Source organism: Garra rufa, chromosome 5 (assembly GCF_049309525.1).
Source record: "Garra rufa chromosome 5, GarRuf1.0, whole genome shotgun sequence".
In the NCBI taxonomy this organism is placed as follows: Eukaryota; Metazoa; Chordata; class Actinopteri; order Cypriniformes; family Cyprinidae; genus Garra; species Garra rufa.
The window spans coordinates 27,349,176-27,360,654 of record NC_133365.1 but is presented as its reverse complement, the minus strand read 5'-3'; the positions used below and the strand labels follow the sequence as shown (position 1 = coordinate 27,360,654).

The 11,479-nt window shown below is 34.4% G+C and overlaps 1 protein-coding gene across 1 annotated transcript in view; it reads right to left on the bottom strand.

The window, feature by feature from the left end:
• The window catches only part of gucy2d (guanylate cyclase 2D, retinal), a 30,439-nt gene extending 26,201 nt beyond the window's left edge, over positions 1 to 4,238 (bottom strand). The window contains exons 1-2 of the mRNA XM_073840231.1: positions 4,100 to 4,238; positions 3,820 to 3,907 (exon numbers count right to left, since the gene is read on the bottom strand). The gene's annotated coding sequence lies outside the window, so the exon portion shown is untranslated. The remainder of the gene's footprint in view (positions 1 to 3,819; positions 3,908 to 4,099) is intronic.
• Between the last annotated feature and the right edge of the window lie 7,241 nt (positions 4,239 to 11,479).

The window sequence follows — 11,479 nt, the reverse complement described above, 5'->3', positions numbered from 1 at the left end:
TTTTGACCCATACAATGTATTTTTGACTATTCTGTTGCTACAAATATACCCTTGCTACTTACAACTGGTTTTGTGGTCCAGGGTCACATTTAGAAAAATTATATTCATCATGTAATCATGAAAAAAAAATCATGGTTTCCACAAATATGTTTAGCAGCACAACTGTTTTTTTTAACTATGACGATAATTTTAAGAGCAGCAAATCAGCATATTAGAATGATTTCCAAAGGATTATGTGACACTGAAAACTGGAGAAATAGCTTTTGAAAATTCCGGTTTGCCATCACATGAATAAATTACATTTTGAAATGAATCAAAATAGAAAACAGTTGTTTTAAATTGTAATAGTATTTCACAATATACTGTTTTAATCAAATAAATGCAGCCTTGATGAGCACAAGAAACTTCTTCCAAAAGCATCTTAAAATAAAATCTTACCAACCACAAACTTTCAAATGGCAGTGGAAATAAAAGATTGAATTAAATAAATAAATAAACACATAGAATCTACTCACGAGTCTATGATGTACAAAAAAGTACAACATTTCCGCCTCAGAGTAAAAAGTATTAGTACTTTATTTCTCATATTTATGACTTTACATCTTACAATGTACAATTTTCAATTCTTATTTGAAACTTTATCTCAACAATGATTATTTATTTATTTATTTTTTGCTTTGAGGCAGAAACGGTCTTTTAGCCTGGAAGATGTTTAGCAAAGATAAAATGGTAACACTTTACAATAAGGTTTATTAGTTAACATTAGTTAACTACTTAAGTTAACATGAACTAAGAATGAACAATACTTCTACAACATTTATTAATCTTAGTTAATGTTAATTTTAACATCTACTATTATTAAATTATTAAAATCAAAAGTTGTGTTTGTTAACATTAGTTAAAGCACTGTGAATTAACATGAACTAACAATGAACAATTGTATTTTCATTAACTAAGATTAATAAATACTGTAATAAATGTACTGTTCATAGTTTGTTCATGTTAGTGACTAATGGAACCTTATCATGAAGTGTTACCGATAAAAACTATTTATATTTTAGTATTCGATTATTTTAATAGAATGTCTCTATTTTTTCACCTTTTTTTAATATAATGATATCTGTTACTTCTATTCGTAGAGACAATCCTTAATTGAACAACTACATGTTGTTTAATTGTTAATTAAATGTTTCCTAATATGAGTTGTGGTTACACTTTATTTTAAGGTGTCCTTGTTACAGTGTAATTGTACATTTAAGTACTGAGTAATATGAATTTACTACATGTACTTACTATATGGTAAAGGATTAGGATTAAAATTTGGCTAAGGGTTACTTGCATGTAATTATGCGTTATTACAATATTAAGTACATGTGTAACAAGGACACCTTAAAATAAAGTTATCATGCTGTCCTGTCCACTGTGATCCCAGAGACCTGATATCTGACTGCAGGCTTGATCTGATCACCTGACCAGCCTGATCCTCACCAGACTCATGTGCCATCTGTGTTTAAAGGTGGAGTTAGGGTGAAGTGTCACACGACTTGTACCAGGCTGTCTGCCTATTTCTCCCTCCCTCTCTACCCATTGCTCAGCAAGCAGCAAGCAGATTACAATTAAAGAGCTCTGCCTTCATTAGCACTGGCCATAATAACTGCCAAATAACGTGAGGCTTAATCAATCTTAATCTTAATCAACCTTATCTCTTTATACCATCATCACTCATGACCTGTCAAAAGCCTTTTGTTCTCTGATGTTTTGCTTTGTTCTTCACCCTTTAATCCATGTCTTCACCATGCTGTCTAACTTCTGGATAAATGTCCTGTCTGCCCTTCACTTCTTAACCTCTAGGTCTGACTTGCCCTCTTTCTTTGGACCAGCACTTTAGCCAGCACCGAAATAACTCAGGATTACAGAGGATTGCACGGGACCTTGCTGTCACACTCACAATACTCCTGAGTTTGAGAGCTTTGCTCTCTCCAGTGTCACATTTTTGGGCCCTACAATCTGATTAAATATTTCATTTGTAGTATTTAAATCTAGTAATATAGCTATATATATATATATATATATATATATATATATATATATATATATATATATATATATATATATATATATTGCTACAAATGCCAACTGCATGTAGATGCCTGTTGCTATCTCATGCAGTTTTCAAATCTTTTCAGATATTCCTCCTTGCTAATAAGATTACTAATTTTTACTAGTAATTTTTACTAAGATTACTAGTATTTTAGGTTAAGGTCGTTTTTTTGCAATTGCATTCAAGGGGTGCCCTGTTATATAAATGTGCCAGTGTTAGTTGATCATTGGCTGGATATAGATCACATTTTGTGTTCTTTCTCATGTATACACTACCAGTCAAAACATTTTTAAATGTTTTTTTAGTCTCTTCTGCTCACCAAGCCTGCATTTATTTGATCCAAAGTACTGTTTTCTATTTGAATATATTTAAAAATGTAATTTAATTATTCCTGTGATTCCAAAGCTGATTTTTAGGATCATTACTCCAGTCACATGATCCTTCAGAAATCATTCTATTCTGATTTACTGCTCCAAAAAAAGCTTATTTTAAAATGTATTATTAGTATTATTGTTTTGTTGAAAACAGCTGAGTATATTTTATAGATGAATAGTAAGTCAAGAAGAACATAATTTATCTAAAATATAAATATTTTGTAACATTATACATGTTTTATACATTTCTATAATTCCCCCTGAAAAAAAAAATTATATTGACTCCAAGCTTTTGAATGGTATAGTGTATAATATCACAAAAGCTTTTATTTCAGATAAATGTTGATCTTTGGATCATTCAACTCAAAGAATCCTAAAATACTCAAAAATACTCAACTGTTTTAAATATTGATGATAATAATAATAATAATAATAAAAATGTTTCTTGAACAGCAAATCAGTATATTAGAATGATTTCTGAAGGATTATGTGACACTGAAGACTGGAGTAATGATGCTGAAAAATTAGAATTTGATCACAGGAATAAATTACATTTTATAATATATTCAAATAGAAAACAGTTATTTTAAATAGTTTAAATAATTAAAAAAAGTTTTGCTGTAATGTTTTTGCTGTACTTTGGATCAAATAAATGCAGGCTTGGTACATCTTTAAAAAACATAAAAAAATCTAGATACTGTAAGGTTTTTAATAGCTGTCAAAACCATGTTTTTTATAGTCAATAAGATATGAAATAGATATGTGCACTACATTTTATTACTGAAAGTTTATTGTAATTGTGTGACGTGAAATATTTTTCAGCATTAAAGCACTAAAGACCACTAAACTGGCCATTTTTTCCTATTTATGTAAGTATTAGTATGAAATGGGATTAGACATGAAGTGACTGAACACTGCAGTAAATCAACAATATTATTTTAGTAATAACTATTTCTTTATTGACAAAGACCCATATCTTTGAATGCTAGTGAATGCTAGCTGAGTTAGCATTTTTAGTAGCTTAATACAGACAGACATTTTAAGTAGGACCAGTAAAATTAGGTAGTCTAAATTACATTGATTTTTCATGAGTAAAGTAAAAATAATAATATGTAATTATTGAAGTTTAGTACTCCAAATACTGAAATAAAACATTTCATATATTGAAACAAATGTATATTAAAAAAAAAATAATAATTCTTTCTGTAACCAAAGATTACTTCACATCCTTCAGGAAAGTCCTAATCTTCTAAGCCTCAGATACTACTCTAGCAAATTCAATATCAAAAACTACTGTTACCCTTAATAAAGAATTGTTAATAAAAGATCAAAAGATCGGCTAACCTGGCAAGTGTGGCTAATTGAGAGCCATGATGAATACTCGTCCCATTAGAACACAGAGAGTCTGAGAAGAACCAGAGGAGGACCAGAACTGCACTCCCAGAGAGGAAACAGTAAGAAGACAAAAAATCCAAATTAAAAATGTAAAATTCCAAATTGAAAGGGGAGAAAAGACAGATATTCCATGTCAAAATAGATGGAAAAGCTTTTCAAAAATGTCCTGTCTTTTTTTTTTTTTTTTTTTTTTTAAAGTAGTATAAAAAATATAAATGTAGAAATCCACCTTTCTCTTTTTGAAATTAACTGCTTTTTGGTTTTTGGTCCTTGGAGGATGGAGGGCCTCTATTGGACTGAGTCTTGCCCCAATCTGGAGTGCCTAATGGGGCAAGCCACTGGAACGAGAGCCTCTCTGAGTCCTGGGTATTACTGGGAACAGGCAGATTTACAAAGACAGAGAGACGGCAAGAAACGAGCAGAAGAGAAAGGAGGGGCAGGCCGTGAATCCAAGTGGTGACTTCTTAACCCTCTTTAGCCTATAATCCACACATACATGGCAAAAGGCATTTTCTCTCCTCACTGTGCATATGAGCTTGTGGCCCAGTAACATTCAAGATAGTGACTGATAATGTGAAGTTAGACACATTTAGTGTTTATAGTAAACTGTAAATGGATAGTTTTGGCAGACTATTTTATTTTTAATGCAATACCGTGATAGATATTACAGTACAATAGATAGGTTGTATGATGGTTTCTAATTAAGCTGAGGACTTGATCCCACTGTTCTTGTAGGATCAGCAGTGAACTAACAAATGTTACAGATTGTACTTGTACTGTCCCACTCCATCTTGTTTCCTCAGGTGCACTCTGTAATTTTTGTTTATGTTGCACTGGCCAATATGGCAGGCGTCTTGGACACCCAAAATGGCTGTACTATTCAAGTCAGCCTTGATTAATCAGTCCTAAATTGAAAGTGTCAGATAACGCAGCCCCACTGTTAAGGTTGAATAAAGTGATCTTCAAAAGCTACTGACATGACTGGTCTTATCAAGTCTCAAAACTTTTTAATTAAACAATTTAACAAAACACAAGATGACAAAGCACAAATGACACTAGACTTCCGCACAAGGTTTTAGATGATGGTGTTAAATTATTAGTGTAACACGTCCTCATGTCACATCAAAAAATCCTAAGTGTCAATGTGTCCCTTATTCTTTTCTGCTCCTCCTCCGTTCTTCTTGATCTTTCTTGAGTTTATAAGCTTGGTTAGGAGCGCTCAACATGTGAAAGGAGATTTGAGTTCCCAGGAAGCCCTAAGCTACGATACCTCTTTGTTCACGGTGACATTGTGCCTTATAGCACAACCCTATTACACTCTTCTTTTGACATAAAAGCTACATTTCAGTTTGATATTTGCTGGTCAGATACAGAAGTCATTAAAGGCCTTCTGGAAAATAGGTAGGAAGGTAACAAAGTAACCAAGCTGTTATTGCAAGATGCAGTGTTCAAAATAATGAAATGAAAGGATGATGACATATGAAACAAGAGACAGTGAGCTGTGAGAGGTCATTCAGCGCTTGTGGAGTGGTAAGCACTCTAAGGTCAAAACCTGTGAAGATTACATCCTGACTATATCCTTGAGCAGTCCACTGGGATTAGAGCAGTGCTCAGACCTTTGTACAGAAGTATACAAACAAATTTGTATATGCAGTGAAAGTAACTGCAGTGATCATTGCTGTCATGCAATTCAAGCAAATGGTTTTCACAACAACTCATTAGAACGCAATAAAAATGTCAGTGAATGGCACAAGGGTTAGTACTGTGATTTTTTTGAAGTATACAAACTAAATTATACAAATTAGTTTGACCAAATCTGTAAATATAAATTTGTAAAATAGAAGTTTTATTAATTCATTTACTGTACATCAGAATGTGTCAAAGCACCACAAGTGCCTTGTTCAAGGTCAAAATGGTGTCACAAGGTGGAGGGGACACAACCCTTGAAGGCTTTCGGCTGGTCATGACTAGCTCCTGCCCTACACTTTTAACTTGTTGCTGACTGGAACAAGTTAACTGTCTGATCTTACTAGTGCTAGGCCCGCTTTTGTGTGTGTGAGTGTCACGCTAGCTCGTGATTGATAAGAGTCCATTTTAAGTTAATCAGATTAGTCAGATTGGGTTGTGCTGTACTGAGCTTCAACCGTCAAGCCTCTTACCTCTGATTGGAGAGAGAAATGAGGTGGGGGGAGACAGGTAGCCCCATAATTTGCCTGAAAGAATAGTTAATCAAAAAATGACAGAATTATTAGTTCATTATCATAGTAAAATTGTGTTAGTTTATAAATACAATGTGTGTATAACATGCCAAACATACAATGCTGTATTTGCGAAAATCTCTTGTTTAATTAGTTCACCCAACAATGAAAATCTTCATCCTCATGTCCTTTGAAAGCTGTCTTCTGTGAAACACAAAAATCATTATTTATGGCAAAAGATCTGATTTTCATTCCACTGCGCAGCCCCTTTTCTTTAATGTGGAAGTAAGCCTATGGGTGAGATTTCCGGTTCATTCTCCGCTATAGGGAAATAACGAGAAGAATAACAACATGCAGTAAACAGTAAAACTGTTTGCATTACAAACCAGAGTGCTTATAATTATCTCGCAATAATCTTTTCCATATAAGACGGAAATAAAAAGGTCTGTGAATGGCATGCGATCATAAGCTGCGTTCATGCAGCTGTGCAAAATTATGATGGGACCGAGAACACTTGTGATAGGTTTGCTTGAAAGCACTGTAATCATATTTACCTGTTTTGCTCACCTCAGAACCTTTAGCAACTCAAATCATCATAGGACACACCTGATAAGAACTAGTAAACCAGTGAGCATGGCAGAAAAAAAGATATAAAAGGAAGCAATTTAAAGAATACCTGTTTATAATTTTGAGCCTAATAATAAAACTAATCAATTCACCTAAAACCTGGCTGCTTTGGCAACCTTAAGTTGGGAAACCCTGATCAAGGTGACTATGAATTTCTCTGTTTAAGTGCTATAATTGGGTCTACCAACTGAGAAAATGTGAAAAAGACAACCCAGTAACTTTGCTTTGGTAAGCCTTTTTCTGCAAGCATGTGAAAAAACGAGTGTGTCAGATTTTAGTCCCCCCTTGATGTGGTAAAGGGAATTTATAATATTACCGCCCCTTAATCTGCATGTTTCCACTTTGTTTTTCTATAGCAAAAGTTTGAGCAAAGCATGCTAACTGTTCTGTCTTTGGCTGCACTGACGAGCACAGAACACTATTTAGAGTCCCAGTCTCAGAGGAGAAAAGAGAGCAGTAGATTTGATTTATTTACTTTATATTATGCTTCTGCCTCACAGATCTAATATAAACGTGATTTCTTTCCTAGCTGTTTACCTTGACAGACATAACCGACTCTTTTTGTAACACTTTTGTGTTTTTAACATAAACTTGTGTGTATTTGACAGTTTAAGCGCAATAAGAGATAAAAGAGAACTTTTATGTGTGACAGCCGCTGTCTGTCCGTGTGTTTCGGATGTGTGAGCCCAGAAAACAGTATATCAAAAGTTTAAACTAATATGGTTTAAAACACATTATTTCAGCAACATAGACATGATAATCAAAACCAAACAGATGTTTTTAACAGAGAATTTGAGGTACGAGCTGTAAAGGCACAGACCTATTCTAGAAAAGGGGGTGGGAAGCAGCAGCTCATTTGCTCATTTTAAGAATAGTGAGTGATTGTGTGTTTAGTTACTACAGAGTACATAGAAAGCATAGGTAAGAGCTGACCTGGAAGACTTTTGCTGTGTTTAATTTCTTCCTTGGAAGACAGGAAGTTTTCTTAACTCTTCAGTAAGTTGTAGTTTAAATGAGTTAGCTCACCAGTCCTTATTTATGATTTATTTACGTTTAAATGCATTTTTACATATAAAACATTTACATATAAAACCTTTAACTTTTTGCCCTGGCCCTGTTGTATTTGTTGGTTTTAGAATGGCTTTCTTATGTTGGTCCCTAAATGAGTTGAGGTATTTTGAGCTGAAACGTCATTGACACATTCTGGGGACACCTTAGACTTATATTACATATTGTAAAAAGGGGTATAATAGGTCTCCTTTAAAAACTTTTTTAGTAATGGCCAAGTTTATATTGACTGACTGATGTTGGTGCAGTGAAAGAAAGGTTCAAATAGGGTTAAGGGTTTTAAAGTTGTTTATTGATATTATGTATTATAATGTAATCAGCATTTCAGATTTGAAAAAAAAAAGATAATCTGAATCACTTATAAATCATCCAGGCTGCATTCATTAAACATAGGCTGTTTTAATTGACCTATTTATGAACATGTACAATAATTTACAATAACATGTACGTATAAATCACATACAGGGTAGGCCTTAACTAGCAATAGGTTGGTTTAAGTGTTATGCCATTTATCAGCTTTTATGGTAAAAATCTTTCTCATTACAATCCAAAAACTGTGAGACACTGCTTGTTGTCCACCATTCTACATGGAATTACATCAATATTTTGATAGAAGGACAGTCGACGGGTAAGAAACCCAAGAGCTTCAATATTCCCCAGCCCAAAGCACTGCTGACGAAGGCAGCGGAAGCAGAAATTTGTGTTACAATGAGGGCAGATGATCCTGGGACAGCCTTTTCCAGTGTGTGTAAGCAGAGCCTTGCACACAGGACAGGCCCTGAAGTATGGACATCCTCTCACCGAGCTGCATGGGTCAGTGATATTTGTGTCACTGAGGAGGGCAGCACGGAGCGCACAGTTTGGCAGCGTGCAGGAATTGGTGGTCGGAGCGTCACGAGGCCACTCTCTCTGACACGCCAGGCAGAACCGAAACACGGACTTCTTTGATTTAGAGCAAGGCCTGCAGACCGCACATTGACCATCCAAATCTCCAACATCAGACTGATGACAACTGGGACACTGGGGAGGGGGAAAGAATTGCTGAGATTTGGTCACAAAATAAAATAAATAAGGGGTTCCACTTACTTTTCCTATGTAAAAATTACTGCTACATGAAATAAAAGAGAGTATTTAGCTAAATATTTATTAGAGTGAGCATTTCGACAACTTATCTCAACCTTTTACTTTAGAAAATGAATCAAGAGGCAGTTAAGATTTTATTATTTAGATATATAGTAACTTCAGTGTACAAACTGTGCAAAACTACCTGACTGTATGTAGGGCTATAGATGCACCAGATGATAAACTCACAAACTATATTGTAAATTTGTATTTGGTCTTGGCAGAATAGATCTGCTTAACTGCTGCTGTTGTTAATTTATTGCTGCTGCTGCTGCTGCTGCTGCAAAGTACAGAAACTTGCTACTGCCAATACATATGCCAACACGGTGATGTGAGTATTTATGACTGCTGCTGCACAATTAGCATATCTAATAACCTGTAGAAAATCTGTACAGGTGGAGCTGGGGAGGTGGAGGGTTTCAGAGGAAATCTAAAAGTGTGCTGCAAAATAGTCTAGTAAATACTAACCAACCATTTAATGCAAAGCAGTAAGCTCATTGGCTTTGTATGCAACATGAACCAGTCAGCTTGTGCCAAGTAATTTAATGCTAAAAATATAAATAAATTAGGGCTGTCAAATTATTAATCGTGATTAATCACATCCAAAATAAAAGTTTGTTTTTACATAATATATGTGTGAGTACTGATAATATTAATAATGTACATATAAATACATACACGGACATGTATATATTATAATAATAGTTGTCTATATATATTTATATTTGTATTTAATTCTATATACATTTAAACTCTTTATAGTTACATATAACATTTTGCATCAAATATATATACATGCAAGTGTGTGTATTTTTATATACATAATAAATTTACACAGTACTCACACATATATTATGTAAAAACAAACTTTTATTTTGGATGTGATTAATCGTGATTAATAATTTGACAACCCTAAAATAAATATGAATCAGTTTGTGTTAACGACCCATCAGCCTGTGCCATCAGTTTCAAGACAGAACATGGCATTTATTCCTTTATAGATCAGATAGAGTAGGTCTTAACTGGTCATTTTTCATTTTCATTAACTTTGTAAATAGTCACATTGGAAAACTGACCATCATGCACTACCAGACTTTGAAGTTGTTCCGATCATGAAAAACTCACGCAGAAATGTGTGCCTTGCTGCTACACGTGACAAATGAAAACAACGTGTTCTAAAATCAGCTGAAAATATCAAACATGTGGTCTGAAGCTAAAAGAAAATCTTGAGGAAACATATATTTTCCATCAAATCTGCAAACTGGCTCTGACTTTTGGCAACTAGAATCAACTTCTCCAGACTGTAAATTGGCAGAAAATCGTGTAGAGTATTCCAGGCTTTAGGTAGGCTTTTAGGCGTTACATATACACATAATCACTAGTAAAATATGTTACTGAATGAGGAAATTACATTCTGGGAAATTAAAAAGTATGATGTTTTCCCAATGTCCTCAGTTTTAAATAGGTAAAAGTACACATTTTGTTTCAGAAGTTCCGTATTTGAGTACAGTAAGCTTCACATATTAAAGGTCCACTAAAGTGCATTGAAACAAGCAGCCACAATTTCATCCACATTGCTATAAAATATAGAATTCTGTGTAGAATTAAAATCGATCCGATACGTTTTTTGGTCTGACGACTCGCGGATATGATCCACTCCATGCTATATTGTCTCTGAAGTGAGGCAGAAGTGAGAGACTGTAGTTTGAAAGTGTGTATTTTGTAAATGCTAATTTTCTCATTGTTTTGGAGCAAAACAGCTCAAGGCTAACATTCATACTAAAAGCCAAAAAACTTCAATTTTGATTTCATGGGGACTTGACACAATTACATCATTATTCACTCAACAACAGCATCATAGCTTCATAACAAATTTATTAGGGCTAATCTTGCTAGTAGCCTTAGGGGTACATTTCACATCTCAAATATAACCAAAATGATTGAGCAATAGCTCAATGATCCTGTAACCCAGGAAGGCTCTTCTAGACACTTATCAGTGGAAAACTGCGTCACAGTTAATCAGACACCTTGACATAGTGTTCTAAATTAGGTCTAAGAGCTTAATTCCTTCCTACAGTATTCTGTTAGAACAAGTGCCTGAAAATAGTGTGTACGAAATGTCTGACGTCATGGTGGATCACGACGATCCCGCTCGGTCTTTCTACCTTTGGGACGCTCATGGCTTAAATCCTCCTGGACAATTTACACTGATGGACAAATCTGAAAGAGAGAGCGAGAGTAAACGAGGGTCAGCCGATTAGTGAGGAAAAAGCACGACAAGGTATTGGAAACTGCTGATAGGGAAAATGAGGACACTGCGTCTCACAGTTAGTACGCACTGTACCACAGTATGATCCCCATTATGACAGTATCTACAGAACATCATCTACTGAGTATAAAATAACATGCTTTTTAAAAATCAATATGTCGCTGCCCAAAAAGGAAACAATAATTCACAAGTGTGAATTCAAAAAGTCATAATTCTCCCCACCTATGTAGTTAAATGGATTTAGAATGTATGAGGATAGTAACTAGACAAATTAATAAAATGTAAATGAGTACTTACTGGAGACCAGCACACTATTCTATCCACT